General features: G+C 41.1%; 1 long non-coding RNA gene across 1 annotated transcript; it reads left to right on the top strand.

The window, feature by feature from the left end:
• Positions 1-4,075: 4,075 nt before the first annotated feature.
• On the top strand, positions 4,076-23,895 carry LOC145406389 (uncharacterized). Its single transcript, XR_013898524.1, has 5 exons — positions 4,076-4,108; positions 13,698-13,807; positions 16,566-16,604; positions 22,864-22,945; positions 23,883-23,895. It is a non-coding gene; the product is annotated as an uncharacterized LOC145406389 (long non-coding RNA).
• Positions 23,896-24,129: the final 234 nt, after the last annotated feature.

Raw genomic sequence — 24,129 nt, 5'->3', positions numbered from 1 at the left:
GCCACATCGTGAAGGCGTCCCTCTCCGGCACCTCTGTTGGTAGTAATAAAGCGTACAAAATGAAGAGAAGGCGGCTTAGGATTAATGCCTTTCGACTGCACGAGGGTCATTAAGGCTGACAGTCGAACTTGGCTAAGACTTAATTTTCCTCAGAATACGCTTTACAAGTATCTAGTTTACTTCCACGTTGGCAACTGTACCCCTGGGTGAACAGAGATATGGGGGAAACAAACTTTGTCCAACGGTCTGACCAGTCCCAGAATCGACCTCAAGGTATTCCACTTCCATGCCAGATTTGGTACTACTCCACACCTGCTCCTCCCTATCGTGAAGATAAACTATACTTATTTTGCTTTAAATCAGCCTGACACTGCCTTCTTTATCTTGAATGCTGAGCTGTAGCAACAGATTCACACTGGAATATGATGCTGTTTAAAAAAGAAGTGCTTTGGAAAGGATGTAAAGCCACTTCATTGTCTAATTCTGCGTTTGATCTGTAACAAGAGATCAACATTAGAATTTGATGCGAGTCATGAGACGTGCTATGGAAGAAATTTATAGCCTTAGATCATTTTCTGCCGTTGTGATCTGTGAAGTTACTGCAGCTGCAAAAGGACGAAAATCTGAATCAGGTTAAAGTGAATTCGAATAACAACGTGGATGTCCTGTACAGGTCAGCAGACAGCCAAGAGACAACGAGAACGACCAAGATGATGTCAAAAAGCTTGAATATATCTCCGCCGGGTAGTGTAGTGGTTAGAGAGACTCAGAGTGCCAGCCTTCTTTAGGTTTCATCTCTAGGACGAAATATGAGATTTTTCGTTCATGCAATGCCGTCAAAGCAGGCTGGTCATCTGCTCATAAATGTACCTGACTTCGGTAGCCTAGACTCGAACCCTTAAATTTCCCACTTGGTTATTAGTTGGAGAAGAACAGGGAGGCTTTAGGAAGGGAAGAGGTTGTGTAGATCAGATATTCATTCCCAGATCTTTAGTGGAAAAGTTTCTAGAGAAGGGAAAGAAGTTGAATGTGGCTTTCATGGATTTGGAGAAAGCATATGACAGGGTGGATAGACTAGGATTGTAGAAAGTGTTAGGAATATATGGAGTAGATGGGAAGTTGTTGAATGCTGTGAAGAGTATGTACGATGGTGCGAAGGCTGCAGTGCGTGTGGATGGTGAACTAAGTGAATTTTTCTCTTTGAAAGTTGGGTTGAAACAGGGATGTGTCATGTCTCCATGGTTGTTCAATCTGTACATGGATGGGGTAATAAAAGAGGTACAAGGTAGGGTAGTGGATGTTGGAGTGGCCCTGGTGAGAGAGGATAGTGTTTGGAAACTCCCTGTACTGTTGTTTGCAGATGATACTGTGTTGTTGAGTGAGGACGAAGGGGAGCTGCAAGGCTTGGTGGATGAGTTTGAGAGAGTGTGTAAGAAACGGAATCTAAAGGTGAATGTAGGGAAGAGTAAAGTGATGGTCTTTGAGAGAGGTGAAGTCAGTGAATGTACAACGAGGTTGGATGGTAAGGAATTGGAAAATGTGAGTACGTTTAATTACTTGGGTAGTGTGATGAGTAAGGATGGAGGTTTGGAGGGTGAAGTGCTTGAAAGAGTACAACAGGGAAGAAAGGTTGCTGGTTCTTTGAAAGCAGTGATAAGAAGCAGGGAAGTGAGCATGGAAGTGAAAAAGTTACTACATGACAGTATTGTGATACCAACTCTAACGTACGGAAGTGAAGCTTGGACGTTGTTGGAAGGACACAAGTCAAGAGTGAGAGCAGTGGAAATGAGTTATTTAAGAGGAGCCTGTGGAGTCACATGGAGAGACAGGCTGACGAATGAGGATATAAAGGAGCGTTGTGGTGTTGATGTGGATGTGATAGGAAGCGTTATGAGGAACACACTGAGGTGGTTTGGCCATGTGGAGAGGATGGAGGGTGAAAGACTGACGAAGAGAGTGTATGTGAGTGAGGTGGAGGGGGAAAGAGGGAGGGGGAGGCCGAGGATGAGATGGAGAGATGGGGTGGAGAGGTATATGAGAGAGGGGGGTGTGAGTTGGGAGCAGGGGAGTGAAATGGCGGAGGACAGGGCGACTTGGAGGCGATTTGTTTGTGGCCACCCCAAACGGGATTGAGGCGTCTGGCAATAGATAGATAGTTATTATGATATTGACTGTTGCCGTTTTTATATTATGTGCCAGTGCTTTATCCGGCATAGGGAGGATTCTTGTAGTGAATGTGAAAAAAAAAAAAAAAAAAACACCTGTGACTCCTCGAATCTGGAGGGGATCTTCACGTGGTGGGAGATCTATGACCGAGCGGTGGAGCTGCCTGACTGCACGCATGTCCGTCAATCCCTTCCCTCGCCCCCAGAAAGGAGGATGGTGAGCCGAAGATGGATGACTTTGGCCTGAATTCCACAGCGAAACACGTTCAGACAAGCCTGGGGTTGCAAATACTAGTTATACTTGCCTTAATAGACGATAATATTCCGTTTAGGAAAGAGGTGTGGCACTCAAAGGATTAATGAAGGGTTAATCTAACGCATCCTGAGCAAAAAAAAAAAAAAAAACTCTCCTTGGCTCAGTAGAATCGTCTGAAGATGGCAAAAATTAACTGACATATACGACAACGGACTGAATAGGTTGATATTCTCCATACCTACCACTTATGTTGTTTAATTCTTGGTTACGCCAGGGAGTCATCCGTTCAGTCTCATGACATACTAATTTTATTCCTACTGTCTGTTGACCATTTGATTCAACTTGAGGAGAGCAACTCTGATGAAGCCATTAATGCAGGCTGTTGTACCTATACTTCCTCCAGCTGAAAAAGTCTGTCCTTAGGTGATTAAGGCCGTCTGTGGGTAACAAGATTTTAATAAAAAAAATACGTCAACAAACTGAAGGGAAAATCTCCGGTACTGAAGGGGTTGCAAGATCTCTCCCTCTCTCTCTCTCTCTCTCTCTCTCTCTCTGTAAATGTGGCGGAGGGAGGGCAAACTTCCGAGGCGTTTGTTCTTCACATAACATAGTTTGGTTACTTACTGTATTAGGGATAAGCCTGCCTGGGTTAGGGATTACGTCAAGCTGGGATACGTCTGATAATGTAAAGGTAAAGCTAAGTTAGTTCGTAAGTGCAAGGCTAAGTTAGCTTAGTCTGTCAGGATTTAGTTAAGTTTCGTTTAGGTTAAATTAGACAGCGTTAGGTGAGATTAGATTAGGGAAAGTTGGCTTATGTTAGGTTTGCCAGTAAAGATACTAATAGCAATTACCCAGGGAAGACAAACCTTGGCTGGCAGTGACGAAATGACTAACAGTATGAACAGAATGTTGGGACAGCAGCGACCCATCAGCCAATTATTTGTTGTTCTTCAGGTATCATTATATTGTTACATCTTACCCTGACAAGTAAGCGGGACTGGGGGTCACGTTCCAAATTAGAATTATACTCACCCACAACCCACACTCCTCCATCCCTGCTCATTCTCCCTCATTCCAACTTCATCACCTGTATCTGTAATTCTGCTGTGGAATGGAGTATTGTTACGGGTGATGGAGTTAGACTGAGGGAGTGTGGACAGGTGTGGAAGGGTGTGATTCGTGACCCTGTGTAATGCTAACTTAGGATAGAGAATATCTGATAATTATGTCCTCGTGTCTCTGGTAATACAGCCTGTTCATTGCCATGGACCTTAACGTATTCCTGTACCTGATTGCGATGATCATTTTCAAAACAAAACAGCGGTTCAGAAGTCATTCGATGGTGGTTTTTGCCATTTGATCTTCATACCCGGCTAACCTTCAGCTTCAGACGAAGTAAAAAAAATAATCTTTTACAATCTGTAGTTAGTATTAAAATTTTCAGGATGTTTTCCACAACTCTGACACATTTTTATTTCGACAGTTACCATTGAGTACATTTACCACGCCCCGCTATGAGGTCGTTTCCTCTTTGAACAAAGACTTATTGTTGCGTTGAAAATGACACTTTGCAGTGAGGGAAATAATCAACATCCACTCATATATAACACAGGACGGACCCAACACTCGCTCACTAATATTTCAGCTCCTGCTAGCATAAGTCATCGCCATTCCTCTGCTGACTGAGGTGAGACACACACACACACACACACACACACACACACACACACACACACACACACACACACACATAAACACACACACACACACACACACACACACACACACACACACACACACACACAGTAGTATGTTTGTAGGGCGGGACAATATTCCTAATTTTATCAATGATATTGCTGGGGCATGATTACTTCCCAAGTGTGATGCTCCTTTTTTTTTTTTTTTTTTTAATTCTTGCTGTAACCAGACCATTTCATTCGCCTTAAAAGGCCGATCGAATTGCAATAATTAAACCTTTTAGTTCGAACACTCTATCCACAGCAGAATAAAAGCATCGGGAGAGAGAACAAATAAATGAATAACACATCCACGGGCTCAGTGGGCTAATTCTCACTCATTCACTCTTAGCTCAGTGAAAAGTGTTTGGTGTTAGCTGTAATAACAAACAAAAGTTATCCTGACCAGTCCGATACTGAATATTAACACTCAGGCTACTATGGTTCATTCACATAAATTAATAACCTGTCGTAACCTGGAAAAAATAAAGAAGAATCCGAGACCATGGGCGTGCCACGGACATCTTTTTGCAGGACTCGCTCTGATCCGATCGGCGAACTGTCGTATTCTACGTGGCTTAGGAGATTTCGTAATATCTCATTATTAACGATTTATTCTACACATAAGAAATCAATATCCTTTCGCATATTACTGTTTCAAACGATGTGGACAATAAAGCTGTACAAAAGGCATGCAAGAGAAAATGGTGCAATATGCAAACTAAACCGCTAAGACTTAAGTGCAACAAAGCCTCTTATGCCACATAGAACAGAATCCAGTGTTTTAATATCTTCCTCGCGTATATTAGGCTATCCCAGAAAAATCCCAGACCGTATTCTAGGTGGCATAAAAGGCATCGTAACATCTCTTCCCTAACGATTTATATGCATATTACACCATAACGCTTGTTTGCCTCCTTTGTGTATCGCGTTACCATCAACACAGTTCAGGATGAGTTTATCAGATGTAGTGGACAATAAGCCAAAGCGTCAAACACAGAGGGTAATCCGAACCTAGAAGAAATATGCTCATTTTGTTTAAATTTTGATAATTACTTGCAATAAGGAATTACCGAATACTTAACGTTATTAGTGAACCATAAAAGCACCGCTATGTTAGTGGAAAGGAGGGGAATTTGATGCGGCACTTTCATATGGTGCTCTATTTGCGATTCAAGACTCTGGCTAATTTACCCTATGATTTGAACGAATATCAGTGTTTCGAACTGTTCTCGACGATTCAGTATTAACCCATTTGCGACCAGTGTCCTCAATATAGGACGAAGCTGGGCATATTCAAAGTTCAATAAAGAGGGGAACCCCGGAGTAGGGACCTATGAGCATAATGACTATAATCCGGTAGGCTGAGGGCGGTACGCTTAGTACCCTTCCAGCAAAATCCCTCGCACAGGAACTCTATTAACTAATGGGTTAACTACACTTTTAAGATGTACTTTGAAAACCGCAGATCCTCCCAAGAAGCGGCGGTTGTGGCTGATCTGGGACTGCCTTTGTCTGTCAATTTCTACCTTTCCTTCTTGCTGGAAGTTTGCTTTCATTCAGCCTGTCCCAAAGAAGGATGACCATTCCCTGCCCTCTAACTATCGCCCAATTGTTTTAACATCCTGTATTTCCAAAAATTTTGAATCAATTGTTAACAAATAATTTTAAAACTCCTTTCCTATCACAACCTTTTTCTGATCGTCAATATGGGTTCCGCCAGGGACGCTCCACTGGCGATCTTCTCACCTGCCTTTCAAACTCCGGTTCACCCCGTGTTCGGGACTTTGCGAAGGTTTTGCCATTGAACTTGACATCTCAAAGGCTTTCGATCCTGTCTGACATAAATTTTAATTTCCAAACTGACACCTTACAGTTTCTATCCTTCTACCTATGCATTCATCTCTAGCTTCCTTTCTGGTCGTTCTATAACTGCTGTAGTTGACGGCCACCGTTCTTTATCAAGAGCTATCAACAGTGGTGTTCTTCAGTGTTTTGTCCTGTCACCAACTATCTTCCTTGTATTAATCACTGACATTCTAAGCTGTACATCTAACTCTGTCCACTCATACGCTGATGACTCCACCCTTCACTTTTCCATTCACTTCTCGCGGTGTCCATCTCATCAGTTACTTCAACAAACAAGGGATGAGAATATGGTACACCTATTGTCTGACATGAGTCAGAGATTGGGGTAAAAGTAATCTTGTTTTGAATGCCTCAAAACCTCAGCTCATAAAGCTTTCAACTCGTCAACATCTTCGCTAGGAGTATCCTCTAATTTTGAACAATATCCAACTCAATCCTGCACCATCTTTAAATATACTTGGGGTTTCGTTCTCTCTGGATATATTTTGGAAAAATCAGATTACCGCACTTGTAATATCTGCTTTCAAGAGATTAGGTGTACTAAGTCGACTCCGTGCCTTCCTTACCACTGCATAATTGAGTTTATGCAAGGATTTTATTCGCCCCTGTGTAGAGTACAAGTCTCATGTGAGGAGAGGCTCCCCACATATAGCTCTTCTCAACAAGGCAGAGTCAAATGCTTTTAGTCTCAGTAACTCTCCTCCCCCTACTTGCTCCCTGCAACCTCGGTCTTTTGGCTTCACTGTTCCATTGTTATCTCTTTTCTATCACTATTTAAAGGTCACCGCTCCTCTGAACTGTCTGCTTGCATCCCTCCACCACTTTCGCGGGCGCGTTGCATCCGTCGAATAACAAACTCTCGTCCCTTTTTTGTCCAACTCTTTAATGCAAGGGTTAACTGTTACTCCCAGTCTTTCATGTATGCAACAGGTCAATTCTAGAACTGTCTTCCTGTATCAGTATTTCTCACTGTCTTTGACCACCAGTCTTTCAAACGCAGTGTGTTCAGACATCTCGACAAGACTAGATTTTGAGTCTGGTCCTCTGTTATCTCCTTTCTGTTTAATTTTCTTAGAGGGAACATTCTTACTGGCTTCTGGCCTTTGGCTTCTTCTTTCATGCCGTTCATAAAATTGGTGACAATTACTTCTATTAATTAAGTGAAATGTGGTGCCAACTGTATATTCAATACTATCTTATTAAGATGCATTTACAAAAATGGTGGTTGCTGTAAACTTGACACAGTGTGTATCCGTTACATACATGAAGCTATTAAGTTATAATGAGCTGACTAAATCATTAAGGAGGAGGTTTTACCCATCCAACAATGGCCCTATGAGGCAACATTGCTATGCACATCGCCACTCCGGCACAATGGATCAAACCATCTGTTGACTGATAGATGATATATTTCAATGAACGTTTTTTTCCAGTAGCTGGCCAGATAAAAGAAAAATAATTAATTGACTATTAAGCAATAACCGGTTCTATATTATGCTCTTCAAGGTGCAGAGGCCTGATGCAACCGTACTCCACTGATTTACAGGTATATGAGCGGCCCGATATTGGGGGCAGCAGTACATGATCATGAAGTCTCCAGTCGCCCCCTTGGCACCAAACCTATGCAAATCCATCATTTCGACTGGGACAGTTTATCCACTTGGCCACCAAGTAATGTCTTTGGCATCTGGACAAAAACATCATAGGCCCGGTCAAAAAATTACATTTTCTGTAAATGCCTCCCTCAAAGAAAACGGCGATCAGGGATAAATATGCTAAAATATTATGACAATCCAGCACTCATAAAACGCCTATTATTACACCTGTATGACGATAATGAGTCAAGTGGTACCTCATGACACCTGCACCCACGAGTGCCTAATATTCTTGGAAAAGTAGGGGACCAGGTGCCATATACTCAGAACAAGCTGCAAACAACGTAGATACACCATATCAAACACATACAATAGTTTTGGTTGAATAACTATGGCTCTGTTTGAAAACTTCAATTGCTGATTTTTAGAAATGTAAGTTATTTGATAACAATATGGCATAACTCCATAACCTGTAAATGTATTCCCAAACGGTTTGCTTTATTCAAAAGAGCAATAGATGTGGTAAAATTAGAAACAGAAACACCATTCTAATGACATAATATTATCTTTCATTATCTCTTATAAAAAAAACTATATTTGCTCAGTCTATAAAAATAATATTCAGTAGACATATAGAATAGACCAATCGGCAAAACACTGTTTACAAATGTAGCAGAATAATTATGTACATTTGGCATAAAAGAAATGGGTATATAATATATATACAAGGAAAGCTGTATCAACTATAGGAAGTACTCAAAACAGCTCTCGTGAATTTAAAAAAAAATGAATAAGAGCCTACACAAAAAGTTCTGCTTCAATCACCATCAAACTTGGCCAAAATGATCCTTATATAACCTAGTTTATCGTGTAAAAATCTTAGCTCAAAATTCTAATTTTTTATTTTCGTCCAGAAGTCACCCTTAATTTTCACCTCCTTACGCAGTCTAGAATCTTGTATCTTCACCATAATGGGCAGGCTTTGAAATTCGTGGAAAACATGGGGTTATAAATGGCAAAACCATGTGGACACTGAATTGGAAAAAAAAATGAAGAAGAATACTTGGAAAAACAGGGATCATAAACAAAAATTGAAAAAAACACACACACACACACACACACACAAATCTGATAATCTGAACAATCCTTAACAATCGTGATATAAAGTAAAATAAACTACAGGAGATTTACCATCCCCTTATCCATTGCCAGTCTTTATTACCCCATAAGGAGCATATTGGCTCAAGTGCTCGGCAATGTACCCCATATATTTAATGTAATGGAGACCAGTTGCCACCTTTGCAAAGGGTTATGTTTAACAATAAGCCCAGACTACCCCTTAGATTTATGCGCTTATGGACCGCATCTTGTTGGAAAGCCTTAACTCTGTCTGGTTCACGAGGTATCGCATGATGTTTGAGGGGTTCTAGTTCCTTCGGGTTACACTGCATCACTCAGTCACTGGGACGCCAGCACATTACTGAATCTCATCTCTTTTATGTTTCTTCCCAGACTCGTGGTAAGTCTGTTCTTCTCTCTACTAAAAATAATTTCATTCGTACTAAATGCTCTGAACTCTCCAATTCAGATTCTTCTCGCTTCTATTGGCACCGTGGCAAGAACTTTCTAACAACTTTACCTCATCATCCTTCCCTGCCCATTTCCACTCTGATGGCCCTGTAGCTCTTTATTCTACTGATACAGCAGAATTTTTCACTCAGATTTTCTCCTCTAATTCCACCTTAAACAATTCCAGTGCTGTTCCGCCATCGCTTTCTCCCTCTGACTTGCTCATGGCTTACATGAAAATTTCTTCAGTTGATGTATTTTCTCCCATCACTGGCCTTAATACTAATAAGGCACATGGGCCTGATGGGGTCCATCCTGTTGTCCTCAAGAACTGTGCTTCTGTGTACAGTTAACTCTTTTGCCTTTGTCTACTTGTACTTTTCCTTCGTGCTGGAAGTTTGATCTCAGTCAGCCTGTCCCAAAGATGGGTGACCATTCCCAACTCTCTAGCTTTAGATCGATTGCTTTAACATCCTGTATTTCTAAAGTTTTCGAGTCTATTCTCAATAAAAAGAAATAAAGCATCTTTACTATGACAACCTTCTTTCTGGTCGTCAGTATGGGTTCCGCCAGGGACGCTCCACTGTCGATCTTGTCCCGACATACCAGACTCCTGGTCATCCTCCTTTCGGGACTTTGGAGAAAGCTTTGCCATTGCACTTGAAATTCAAAGGCTTTCGATCACGTCTGTCATAAATCTTTAATTTCCAGACTGTCCTATTACAATATCTGTCCCTCTATTTGTGCCTTCATCAGTAACTTCCTTACTGGTCGTTCTACAGCTGCTGTTGTAGACGGCCACCGTTATTCCCCAAGAGCTATCAGTAGTGGAGTTCGTTAGGGCTCTGTCCTATCACCAACTCTCTTCCTTTTATTCATGAATGACCTTCTAAGTTGTACATCTAACCCTATCCACTCATACACTGATGACTCCTCCCTTCATCTTTCCATCTGCATCTTGCAGCATCCATTTCAGCAGTTTCTTCAACGTACAAGGGATGAGGCTATGGCACACCTAATATCTTACATGGCTCATATCTCTCATTGGGGTAAAAGAAATCTTGTTTTTTTCGTGCATCAAAAACTCAGTTTTTACATCTTTCAACTCATCAAAATCTTCCTCAAGAGCATCCTTAAGTTTTTAACAATATTCAACTGAATTGTGCATCATCTTTAAACATACTTCGTGTTTTCATTCTCCGGGGATATATCTTGGAAAGATCGCATTACCTCTCTTTTAAAATCTACTTCCAAGAGATTAGATGTGCTAAGTCGACCCTGTGCCTTCTTTAAGTTTTTAACAATATTCAACTGAATTGTGCATCATCTTTAAACATACTTCGTGTTTTCATTCTCCGGGGATATATCTTGGAAAGATCGCATTACCTCTCTTTTAAAATCTACTTCCAAGAGATTAGATGTGCTAAGTCGACCCTGTGCCTTCTTTATCCCTGCACAGTTGTTTGCTTTATACCTGGGTTTTATTCACCCCAACCCACATGTGTGAGGAGGCTCCCCACGTACAGCTCTTCTCAACAAGGTGGAGTTAAGGGCATTTCGCCTCCTTAACTCTCCTCCTACTACTGACTCCCTTCACCCTCTGCCTGTTCGCCGCAGTGTTGCATCTTTATCTCTTTTCCATCGCTACTTCAATGGTTACTGTTCCTCTGTACTGTCTGCTTGTATCCCTCCACCACTGCAGCAAGCACTAGCAACCGTCCAGCAATAACCTCTCTTCCCTTTTCTGTCCAACACTCTAATGCAGGAGCCAACCGTTACTCCCAGTCTTTCATGTGTGCAACAGATCAGCTCTGGAACTGTCCCCCTCAGTCTGCCTTTTGTACTGCTTCTGATATCCAGTCTTTCAAACGCAGTGTGTCCGGGCTTCTCGAAATGAACTACCTTGAATTTGGCTCCCCCTTATCTTGTTTTTGTTTTTTTTCTTGGAGGGAACAATCTTGCCGGCTCCTGGCCTTTGGTTCCTTCGTCCCTGCATAAAAAAATATAATTCAATATTCCTGTTTGTAAGATGGTTAAATAAGATACAAGAGTCAATTCTCTACACTCCCACCTTCTCAAAAGGACAAAAAGATACTTCTATTGCCCAAATTACTATTACATTCTGTACATAAGAACATCCACTTCAGCACTGCCACCACGTTAGCACCATACCGTCTATCTGCCACCACTCTTAACGCCTTCCGATATCCCTCTGTCAACTCACTGTTAGAACAGGCTGATGAAAACAATCGCTGGGTTCATGCAGTGCAGCTTGCTAAATACAGAATTCTTACGGCTAGGAATCCTGTTCTTTTGTTACCAATATATAATCTTCCCGAGATCACAGTGATAAGTCATTTATTATAACAAAATAACACTTTACTGTGAACGATGCGAGCACCTAGAGTCAAGGTACTGTATATAGAAGGATGAGGAAGCACTACTCGCAGTGACTCTGTATTAACAAAATGAAAATAATATTTTTCCCCCTCACTTTGTGCTAGAGATTTCTTACATTTTAAACTGATACATCGTCTTAACAAATTGGGATTTTTTCTTTTCCTAAGACTGGTTCCACTGAGAGTATGTACAGTAAATATCATAAATTAAAGATAATAGGGATCTCTATGCCTAGTACATCACAACTGTCCGTGGAGTTGATTGGATAACCAGTAGTGACGTCACGTGCTATGCGGTACTGATTGGCTGGTCAATGATGACATAGTAAGCCCCACCCACTGTTACCCGCCATACTCAGAGCTAGAGTTTCACTGAAAAACGTAAGTTTTTCAGCAATTGTCTAGTAGTGATGTGGCTTCATGCAATATGGCATACTAAAAGGAAAAACTTGTTAGTTCTTATAGGCTTCCAGGACGCGGAAAACTTAAAATTACGTGGTTTAGTGTATGTAAATGAAATTATTAACTATATTAGCTAAACAAGACTGTATCTTGGTGTTAAAAAAAATAAATGGCTACACATATTAACAAGTAATGTACTCGGCATACAGTATGTTAAAATGTAGTTGATCATCATCTGTGTATTAATTACGTCAGTAAATGAAATCTCTGTGTTTGCATACAAGATATACCTAACGTCATTGGATCCGCTAACGCTTATTTGACACATAATGTGTTGCACAAGTAGGTTTTCTTCGAAATTATTTGAACAAATGTTGAGATTTCAACGGGAACAATGCAGTATAATTCACATAGACTTGACAAATAAGATGATGAGGTAATGTACTGATAGTGCAGCCTGTAACATGAGGTAGCCTAATGCTGTCTAACATGGTAATCTTGACATTCGTCGTAGAAATAATTGACATTCTCGGTAAAACAGTCAAGTTTTGTTTTTCAAAGCGGAACAGACGGTCTGCTAAACAGATTGAACAAAAACCGTAGAATACGGATATTGGACGATGCCTATTTTTAAAAATGCACACATAAAATATATTCCCACACACACACACAAAAAAAGAAAACAAGAAACTGAAAAAAATAAGTATGATGACCTGCATCGTAAAGCAAAATAATAATAATAATAATAAAAATAATGAAAAGAAAAAGAGGTAAAAGCCAGTAACTGGACCATTAATCAGTTAATTGTGCTATGAACTTCTGGTTTGCCAATCTTTTCCAGATTGTCTTAGATAAAATTTACAATTTTTTCATGGTATTTTATATAAGAAACTAAATTGTTTGATGGGCTATCATTGTTGAGGGTTTTCTTGATGATGTTTTCATACGTGAAAGCTATATGTAGGCCTACATTAAGACTTTTTCAGTGTTATAGTACTATTGAGAAACTTTTCGTGGCAAGGGAGGACAATGGTTCTTTGATCGGATTAGTGTTCTGGCTTATTAGTTTTGCTTCCATAGGAGCACTTCCTTGTTGTATTATTACACTGGGTTAGTAGGCTATACTGAGTGGATGTATAACTTTCTTCCCTATGCTCTGTATCATATCCACTGTATCATATCCACTCAGTATACTAACCCAGTGTCATTCTCTTTACACTTTGCTTGACATAACACGTCCACGAATACCTCCACATCTTCAAAAGGTGGGGTTACATTTTTTTTTTTTAATAACTTGTCCGAAATACGTCATCATTTCTAACGAATGACACAAGAGAGTAATAAAGTACGAGGGAGGAGTAATGGTAAATGCTTAGCCTGTTGAAATAATTAATTTTCTACGTCATAAACGGACATTTCAAACTATGCCTCCTAAGGCAGTATTTTAAAGCTGGTATGGAGATTCCGTAACATCCCTTTTGCTTGACGACTGATTTTGTTTTTTTGCACCAACATTTACTATAGCGTGTCACTGACTCGAATGATGTCGATATTTAAACGATATGCAAGCATACCACGGAATGCAATGACAAAATGTATACGATCAATTGCTGAACAAAAAGCGCTGGAAACCTCTTATGTTACCTAGAATACAAGTGCATGTGTGAATCTTTTCACTAATGTGTTTTTATTAATTTGTCCCACAGACCTGGTGACGTGGTAATTTGCTGACTTGCTGATCTACACAAAGAACACTTCAAAATGTGGTCAAAGGCAGTCCTCGGTTTCAGTCTGCTGCTGCTGTCCCTGGCCTCAGGTGAGAGAGAGAGAGAGAGAGAGAGAGAGAGAGAGAGAGAGAGAGAGAGAGAGAGAGAAATCGGGACTGAAGACATGATAGGCAGTACCTATGATGGATAATGTAAATGCTGATGCAGAGGCAGGACAAAAAAGATGACGAGAGGTAGAAAAGTTAGAGGCAAAAGAGAGCTTAAAAAAAAAAAAATGCATTAAGACTAGTATTCTCAGACGATGCTTCAGCTGAAACTGGTTTTTGAGTGAAATCTGGGATGAACTTATACAAGATTGGGACAGTATTCTAGTCGGGAAAATAGAGTTTTTCCCAGCATCATATGGTGCAGTTAATTTTACAAACATGTAGATAGCACTAGTTACAAAGAAGTGTTCGCACACATAAGTTGAAAATAATTTCAGTTTATTTAGAGTACAAACTTAGCAGAAATAGAAACAATACCTAGACTATTAGATTACATATCAATTTCCTATTCTTTAAAACATTCGAAATTTTAGAGTCATCATCACAAGTAAGCCTTCACAATAGTTCGTTTTACTTATTTATTTATTTATTTATTTTTTTGTTAATGTACTAAACAAGCATTTTCGGACTGGAGCCATTGTTTCTACTGAAAAGTTTAAAAAGAGGGTTTAGCCCGTGTCATGTCCTCAGCTTCCTTTCCTCACTGTATCACACATACATTTCTCACATCCACCCTTCTTGTTCTTTGCCTTCCACGCATCCTCATACCCTTAAGCTAACTAACATCTACCTTTGCTGACCACCTTACTCATACTTATTCCTTGTGTTTCAATATACCAACATAGGACACTCTTCTACCCTTCAGTAAGTACACCTCCCTACTCCACATCTTACTCGAATCTCTCAATTTCATGTCCTACCTAGACTACGCAACCTACATATAGTTCAAACACTTCCATTTCCACTGACGTCACTCTTCACTCATGCCCTAATATATTAACACTACCGCTAAGCAGGTATGACTCATTATCAGCTAAATAAAACTGTCCACCCAGTCTCTCCCACAGCCTGTCCCTCCTTATACCCTTTTAAGAATTTCTTTTGCCCAGTCAAATTTAAATCCTTCAATGCGGTGGCGTCATTTGTTAATTTATTGTTGATACAAACAGACAGTTTTATGTAAAATCATACTTTTTCAACTGGAGGGGTTTGATATAATTACTGCCAACCTTTTCACTAGCTACTTGGAATACCTCCTAGGTTTAATAAAATCGTCTGGCTGTGGACTGGATAAAGTTAAAAGTACATCAACAGATTCAAGTGGTTAATTACGATCCACATGCACCTTGAGTTCACCACCCATTCCCGGTGTTTGCGAGGGACGCCTTCATATGATGACACCGATATAACCATGCTGCTCAACTACCTGGTTATACAAACCTCCCTCAACTACCTTCATATGATGACACCGATATAACCATGCTGCTCAACTACCTGGTTATACAAACCTCCCTCAACTACTTCCCTGTCCCTCGAAAGGAGAATGGTGGACTGCATGAGAAGGGCAGTTTATAACTGCAGTCCATTAGGCGTACACATCAGATGAGCCAAGGATTGCATTATTCTGCTACTACTACCTCCACTTTTTTTTTTTTAACCTGCGGCGATAGCCAGCAGGGCAATGGGTGGCCAGCAATGTTCTTCTTCCTCTGCTTCTGGTGAATTTGTTAAAAGGAAGCCCTCAGAGAAGAGCGTCAAAGACGGTGGGCGAAGGGGAAAGCCACAAAATCTTTGCAGGGACAAAAAGTGAACCAGGAGACGTTAACGGTCTCTATGCAGTGAGCCCTCCGAAGGTGAAAAACCTAGTAAGGTGGGCGCTTGCTGATGAGCGTCAAACTGCCTGTAAGAAGAGCCTCGCTGCAGGTTCCAGAGCATTTCTACTCCTGTTCCTTTATGCGTCATTCACTAACAAACCAGCAACCTCCTTACTCATCCTCCAGTGTTCATAAAACCCCTTATACATGTTACGCTTTGCACTTGCTATACCTTATACATATCATACATTATACATCACCTTATTCACACCTTATACATGTCACATCTTATACATCAGCTTGTACTTCTCACATATTATAGATCACCTTGTACGTGTCACATATTATTCATCACCTTTTACATGTTGCATATTATACATCACCTTATACATGTCACACCTAATATATCACACCTGAAACATGTCATCTTATACATATCACACGATACACGGCACATTATACACCTATTGCCTTACACGTATCACACTATACATACCAAACCTTATATATGTCACACCTTATCCCTGTCACACCTTATTCATGTCACACTTATACAAGTAACGCCTTATTTTTTACACGTCACAAATTGTAACAATATATAACAGGTGTTTCTACAGCACATGACGCCCAGTACATAACACCCACTCTACAGTATACACGTCACACCTTGTTATTCATTTCCTACTCTCTCTCATCTTGATCGGGCACAACGTTAGCATGTCATATCACTCTTTCTTGAACATGTCTGCTAACACTTGGGATTTTTGTTCCTCACTGAAATATACCTGTATTTGTATTAAAAATAACGCATCAGTGATGACTAGTAGTAATAGAAATAGTGGTAATAGTAGTAGCAGTAGTAGTAGTAGTACTACTACTACTACTACTACTACTACTACTGCTGCTGCTGCTGCTGTTGTTGTTGCTGCTGCTGCTACATTGATTACTATGATTTATAGTCAATATCTACTGTTTGTATTTTTCAGGGGCGCTCGGCCAAGGTCCTTGGGAAGGTAGTAATGGAGGTAAGGAGAGAGAGAGAGAGAGAGAGAGAGAGAGAGAGAGAGAGAGAGAGAGAGAGAGAGAGAGAGAGAGAGAGAATACAGTCATTTAAATCGAATATACTGTAGCAGTAGCCGTGCGTCTGTGTGTGTGTGTGTGTGTGTATTTTGGGAAGACGAAACTGCACATTGAAATCGCACCAAAATTGGCCCCAAAATCGCAAAAAATTCGCTGGTGTGAAAAAACTTGGTCCCATCACGATTAAGAAACTTTTACTATATTTAATAAGCGATCAAATTTTGACCAAAAAACGCCACCCCCGGCGCCCGGTCGGTTGCCGTGGCCGAGTGGTTAATATCTCGGACTTGCGTGCGGACAACTTGGGTTCCATTCCTGAAAAGAGGTGAGGACGCCTTTCTTCGGTACGGAGGCGTCCTGGTGCACCAAAAATGGCATGAAAATCGCAGAAAATTCGCTGATGTCGAAAAACTTGGTCTCATCTCGACTGATGATTTTTTATTAGAGTTAAGAGTGATCAAAGTTTGGCTCGGAAATCAGTTCATTCGGTACCGGGACTGATCGAGTCTACTCGAGGCATGTGAGAAGCACGAGGAAACGAGTGCAAAGCACGAGAAAGCGAGTTCATAGCGCGGGAGCCGTCTGCAGGAGCAAGTGCGAGAGGGCTCAAAGGGCCCACAAGCACTTGTAATTACCATGAATACCGCTGTGCTTTTCATATTAAACAAGTAAAGATTGTCTTCAGTGACCTGCTGCAAAACTATTGCAGCCAGTTTTAAAAGTGCATCAGCTGATGTATCAACAGCTGGCACGGCAAATCAACTCAAAAATTCATGCTGAGCAACTTTGTATTTCATTATGCTAAAGTGCCACTTTATAGCCGAAATTGAAAACCACCTAATAGTCAACTGATGTGTTAGCTGACGCAACAGCTGACTTGTTACAGCAACTAAAAATTTCAAGCTGAGGAACTTTCTATTGAGTAAGAAAACCGGTCAGAGCTATCCAAGAGCAGATATTCGAAGTTTCCTTGAAGAAGAAAAAAAAAAAAAAAAAAAAAAAAAAAGATCGGCTAGCCGCAGGTAAAAACAGGTTGAGGAGCTCGTAAATATTTTAATACACAGCCTCGTTCGCCTCTGAGGGGCATAATGTGAGTAATAAATCCCAACCAGTCCTGCGACTGATACCTTAACGGATCCCATGCGGCTGGAACGCCTTAACGTACCAGATTTCCAGGTGTCCATCTGATTATACGGCTACCATCCAAAGTATACCGATATCGTTGCTGGTATTACACGAAACAATTTGCCTTTTCATTCGGTGTAGAGTCACCTGAAGGCTGCACTACATCGAGGGGGTGGACGGTAATTCGTCGCTAGAAGGTTAAGCAGCGAGGCATGGAGTTAATGAAACAGGGGAACTGACAGAGGATCAAATTATGTGAACTGAACATGTAGGTAGGAGTATATGACAGGAGTCTAACAACCTTTCCAGACTTGACTGTCTATGGATTGACTTCTTGTGGTGGGTAATATGAAGTACAAAACAGCTATTAAGATACAAGTTGACTCACATACTAGTGCAGATAAGTAGACCTATGAGGCGGAGCCTTAAATGGTGTGTGCGTGTGTATGTCCATATCACTGAGCATGTTGTTAGTAGTTCTTCTGTTTCCTATTTTCTCTGTCATACTTCACTCCATCCTTAAGTGAGGAAAAAGGTCAGGATGATGACGAATATTATGTCACACATTCCTGCTCATCCACTTCACTTCCTCTCATCTTCGTTTCACAGTGTCATCACAGTATACAATTCTTAATACCTCCCCCTAACTCTCTCTCTCTCTCTCTCTCTCTCTCTCTCTCTCTCTCTCTCTCTATCTCTCTCTGTTAGTTCATTGCCTGGAAGTGCGCCTTATTCTCAGTTTTCATGATCAGCTGTCTGTTACCTGGTATGAATTCGCTCATTTTATACTGTCCTAGATTTTCGTCCACCTGTGGATTATTTCACATAGCTCAGTGATAGCATCAGATAATGCTACAACACTACGTCCTTTCCATAACACTTCTTCGTGACTAATATCATATTATGGTTTGTCAGTCGCTTGGTAGAAGGTGGAAAGGTGGCGTGGTGCATCCGCCACCTTCCAGTTGCTCCACAAACGGCTTCACACATCCCACACGAGCCTCGTTGATTTGCTGTCACACCAAGAATCATATTTCGTTTATTCATTTATTAACTTTATGGACGAACTCTAAAGGTGTTATCTCACTAATGTCCCTGATGCGTTAAAGCCACAACCATAATGCTTCACGCAGCCCCCGTAAAGTGTTGAATCAACAACCATATTACTTTAGGCAACCAGTCTCAGTAAAGTGTTGGAGCCACAATCTTGTATTGCTTCACGCAGCTCTAAAGTGTTGGAACCACATCCACATTGCATCACGCAGCCCTCTACAGTGTTCGAGCCATACACACAAAGAAAGTGCTTCACTCAGCTCCCCCAGATTGTTGGAATGACAACAAAATTGCTTCACACAGCTCCCGTAAAATGTTGGAGCTACATCCAGATTGTTTTACGCAGCCCCAATAATTTAGGGGCAACAGTTTAATTATATCAACTTGACTTTCAATTAATTTTTGAAAGTTAATGAATAAACAACTAAAATGCGAATCCTTAGGTATGTGGCGGGAATGTGTCAACCCGTGTGTGTGGAGCATGATCAGTGGCCCAGGGAGCCAGTCACAGATTGCGGCAGCACGACGTACATGAGATGACTCAAGAAGGGATAAGGAGATGAGATTGCATGAAAGACAGGCACACAAGATCCAAACATCCACCCAAGTGGTCAGTTCATGGCAATTTCCCACAAATCTGTACGTGGAACAGGACTGTGTGGGAGGATTTAAGGGAACTAGTTACTGTGAGAGTAGTTGGGATTTTACGTGGAATTAATGTACGGTATATATATATATATATATATATATATATATATATATATATATATATATATATATATATATATATATATATATATATGTGTGTGTGTGTGTGTGTGTGTGTGTGTGTGTGTGTGTAGGCACTCGAACGGGATACGTAATATTTCACAGAAGTGAAATGACAACTGCGCCTGATAAGGCTGCCTGCACTACTTATCACCCGTCTAGTTATTGTGTGTCAGGGTGTATCCCCGACTCTCGCACTGCTGGTGACTTAGATAAAACTTGAGCCAACGCGCAGCTGGTGATTTCTGCGACGTTTTGGCAACTATTGCTTCCAGATACAATTCGGCTTTTAATATAGTTGATGATAAACAAAATGAAGTCAGTGAAAGAAAGAAATCTATTGATGAACAGCCATTTCCAACACAGTCATCAGCATTTTCTTTCCTTCCTCTTCCTTTTTCTAATGCACCCGTTGAAATATTTTCTCAGGTGAATATGGTACTTATGAAATTCTGCCATTTCTTCTCTGCAACATCGGCTGAAAAAATATCCAAATTTGGTACGGGCAAAAGGATGGGATCAAAGACATGAACAGACTTCTCACCAACATCGGATACGAAAAAGCAAGTTTTTGATAAAATTCAAGCAAGAAGACGAAAAAAACGTATGGATCAGTATTGCCATATTCGAAATTCAATCTTGGTTAGCAAAATCTTATCACCCGTCTAGTTATTGTGTGTCAGGGTGTATCCCCGACTCTGCACTGCTGGTGACTTAGATAAAACGTGTGCCAACGCACAGCTGGTGATTTCTGCGACGTTTTGGCAACTATTGCTTCCTGATACATTTAGTGGGAATTTTTGTGGGAAAAAACACATTTTCTGGAAATCTATTTAAGAAATCAGGTTGGGACATGGTAATATCTTTATGAAGTGGCTGCACTACAGCACACCCACCACACAAGTGTTCCTCACCAGTCAGGAGACCCCCAGCCTGCGTTAGTCTCACCTCCGGTAGTGTAAAACCATGGTCAGGTCTTACTTAGATACACCTCTCGGTCCTGACCCAGCTTCCGCCATGGAAGGAACAGGTCGCTCGCCGCATCCATACACGCCAGGAAAAGTTGGACGACGGTCAGGCTAGTGCCCGGAGGTGGCCGGTGAGTCTTCACCTCACTACGACCTCAGTCTCCCGGCTGTTTCCAGACTGAGCTTGCCCTTCTCTTGCACACCATCTATCTTCTTTCTTTCTTTTTTTTTTTTTCCGGAAAGCAGGGAAGGAGCTGAGGGACGTTTGCGAAGACAGCTGGTTATGTCAGTGCCAGCACAGAAAGAGGTCCTTTCATCCACCTCACCCCCTCCCCCATATCACCTGAGCTTTCCCTTCCCTACTCCTTTCCTACCTGATCAGCCCCTCTTGTTCTGGGAGGAAATGAAACATCTGACTTTTGTGTGGGAAATTAATCTCCCTCCTCCCTTCCTTCCCGAACAAGAGAATGATCTGTTTACTTTTGGGAGGGTGCATCTTCGTTCATACATCATCCAACCATTTCTGTCTTTTCTCAATACCTTAGCTTCATCAGCTTTCGTACCTCGCTTTCTCACATTCTCAGTTGCCACATCTACCTTCCTCCTTCTCGTCTTATAAAGTTTCCTCGTACCATCAAACTCAGTCGCGTCACACTGTCTAGTCTATGTACATTCTAGCTCCCTTACCATATCATTTCTTCCTCTCCATGTTTCTCCCCTTCACCTTTTTTCCATGACTCTTATCCCCCCTCCACTCCGTATTGACCACCTCTCTCTACCTCTCCCCTTCACCCTGATCGGGGGATTGTAAGTTCGAGCCTCGCCTGGGCTGCCGTGCCGGGAGGGGTAGCTCCCTCCTGTAACCCTAGCGGGGCTATATAGTCCAATACAGGGCTTAGCTCGGGGGAACTCCATTTCTCCCATTTCTCCCCTTCACCCTTCGATTCATTCCTCTTACTTTTTTTTCCTTTCTTTCATCCTTCCTTACCTTACTTACTCATACATTCATTCATTCATTCTTTTCATCCATCCCGCCATCCTACCTTCTTTGTCATCCAACCTGTGCTCATTCATTCGATCATTCAGATATCCGTTCCTTCATTCCTTGTTTTTCTTCCATCCTTTTGTCATTATTCCTTCATTAATTTATCCATTTCCCCCTCCCTTCTCTTTCTTCCAATCCATACCCATTCGTCCATTCTCTTATTCATTCTTGCCTTCCTTCCTTCCTTCCTTCCTTATTTCTTTCGTGTTCTGGCGGTTAACCTACATTTTTTTTCCTACTTTATTCACTCTAACACATGTTAAAAAGGTAATTCTGGTGCCTTTCTTCTATTCACTTTGACTTGACACAAAGTTATCTTGTTTCCATCATAAAGACTGAGTTGTATCAATACATAAACATTTGTACAAGCTTATGATGGGAGAAATACATATTTATTGCAGCAGCCTGACAACTACATATAGTTTAGAGGGGGTTGCCCCATACAAAAAGGGTTAATGAAGGCCATATCGAACCTTTGCAGCTCGAAAAGTTTCCTTTAAGTTGGTTAAACACGTTTGTAGTACTAACAGTAGTAACTGCAATCCCAGGCTTCTCCCGATGTGAACGCCTTGAGCTGCAGGCCTAGGTTGCCCGTTTCCTGCAGTCCACCAGCTTCCTCTCGGAGACAACTGAGGGACTTATGTATAATAGAGCTATGGATCCGCTCAGTTATATCTGTGTCACCACGTGATGGCGTGGAACCGTCACTGGACTTAAAATTTGACTAGTATTGTTGATCCTGTTATATGGGAAGATTAAGACGTATTGAAAATTGATTATCTTTCTTCATGACCCTCATGCAGTGGACAGGACTTACTCTAAACCGTCTTCACTCATTGTCATTCGCTCAAAGCAAATCATAGTTAGGACAAGGTATTGATCATAAGTTATCTTTGTGAACCTTTAGCAAGAACTGTGCATATCTAATACAGTATTAGTAGTACTGGTTACAATCCCAGGCTCATCCAGACGTGATCCCTGTGAAATGCAGGCTGAAACTGCTTTTTTCTGCAGCCCACAGTCCTTTCAATAAGCTAGGGACGTTTTCTAAAACCGAGGAGACGAACCAACTGGTTATATCGGTGCTACCACGAGTAGGTCTCTCAACAACATCATGTAATACATTGACAAATGGGATTATTTACTCTCCCATTATTTAATGAGTTGGTCTAACGCTGGGCAAAATGTTATTTTCTTTTGTTTATTATTCACTGTACTGGAGTAATACAATATGTTTTTTTTTAGAGCGCCCGAAGGAGGGAGAAGCCTGCTGTGGGGATGAGGCCTGGCTTGTCACCAACGCAGAGGGTGGAGAAGTGTGCTGCAGGTGACGATTTTATTCTGTTAAACACATACATATGCGTTACTTGCTTGTATGCCCAAATACTCGCACATACACCTTACTCAGTTCTTTCCACAGAAAAATATACACATGAACGTTTTGATCTTTGCTTTACACACACACACACACACACACACACACACACACACACACACACACACACACACACACACACACACACACACACACACACACATACACACAATGGTGAGTACATATTCAGTTATTCAGTTCATTCCTATCTTTTTAATACTATTGTTTACTCCTCGGATATAACTTGCCTCCATCATTCCACTAAGGAAGGGGATCAGGTGGCGTAATGGTTAGCACATGAAGCCTGCAACAGAACAAAACCCGATTTCAGTTCTTCGAGTGGTCAAGCTGATAGTCATAGTCTGTTCCTCCTGAGTCTTTGTTGGTCCAGCAGTATACCTGGCGATCTCGTTGTAAGTTCTATTGTTGTGTGTCGTATTGAAGGGGAAAAAAGTGTCGGTAACTATCTGCCTTAATGATCCTGGTGTAGAACAGATCATAGCCTTCTTCTTCTAACTAGGAATGAAGAGCATTAACCTGGAGAAGGAGAATTGGCTGGTGACTCACTGAATCTGAAGGAATTTATTATTAGATGATTCTCGCTGCTTCCAAGTTATTTTATGGAACACAGGGAAGGCTTCTACTAAAAGGGATAATGAAGATTATATTGTTTGCTTGGCTCTCAGGTCTTGTTTCTGTGTTTTAGCGTAAAATAAAAGTCAGATGTTTAAAATATGCAAGGGCTGTTGAAGATACAGTATAATCAGGTGTCTGTATTTAAGCTAGGTTAGTTGCAGGTATATGTCTTAACCAGATGATTGTATTTAGCTTGATGTTTTGCAGGTATATGTATTAGCCAGGTGTCTCAGTTAAACCTGGTGTTTTGCAGGTTTATGTATTAGCCGGATGTTTGGATTAAGATTAATGTTTTGTAGGTTTATGTATAAGCCAAATGGTTGTATTAAGCCTGGTATTTTGCAGGTATCTGTATTAACCAGGTGTCTGAGTTAAGCCTGGCGTTCTGCAGGTTTATGTATTAGGCAGATGTTTGGATTAAAATTAGTGTTCCTCTGGTATATGTATTACTCAAATGTTTGGAGCTTAATATTTTGCAGGTATACGTATTAGTCAGGCGT

This window comes from Coenobita brevimanus, chromosome 8 (genome assembly GCF_032717465.1).
Source record: "Coenobita brevimanus isolate Jiangsu-jjx chromosome 8, ASM3271746v2, whole genome shotgun sequence".
Taxonomy (NCBI): Eukaryota; Metazoa; Arthropoda; class Malacostraca; order Decapoda; family Coenobitidae; genus Coenobita; species Coenobita brevimanus.
The sequence above is the reverse complement of the archived record's forward strand: the minus strand, read 5'-3'. Positions and strand labels throughout refer to the sequence as shown.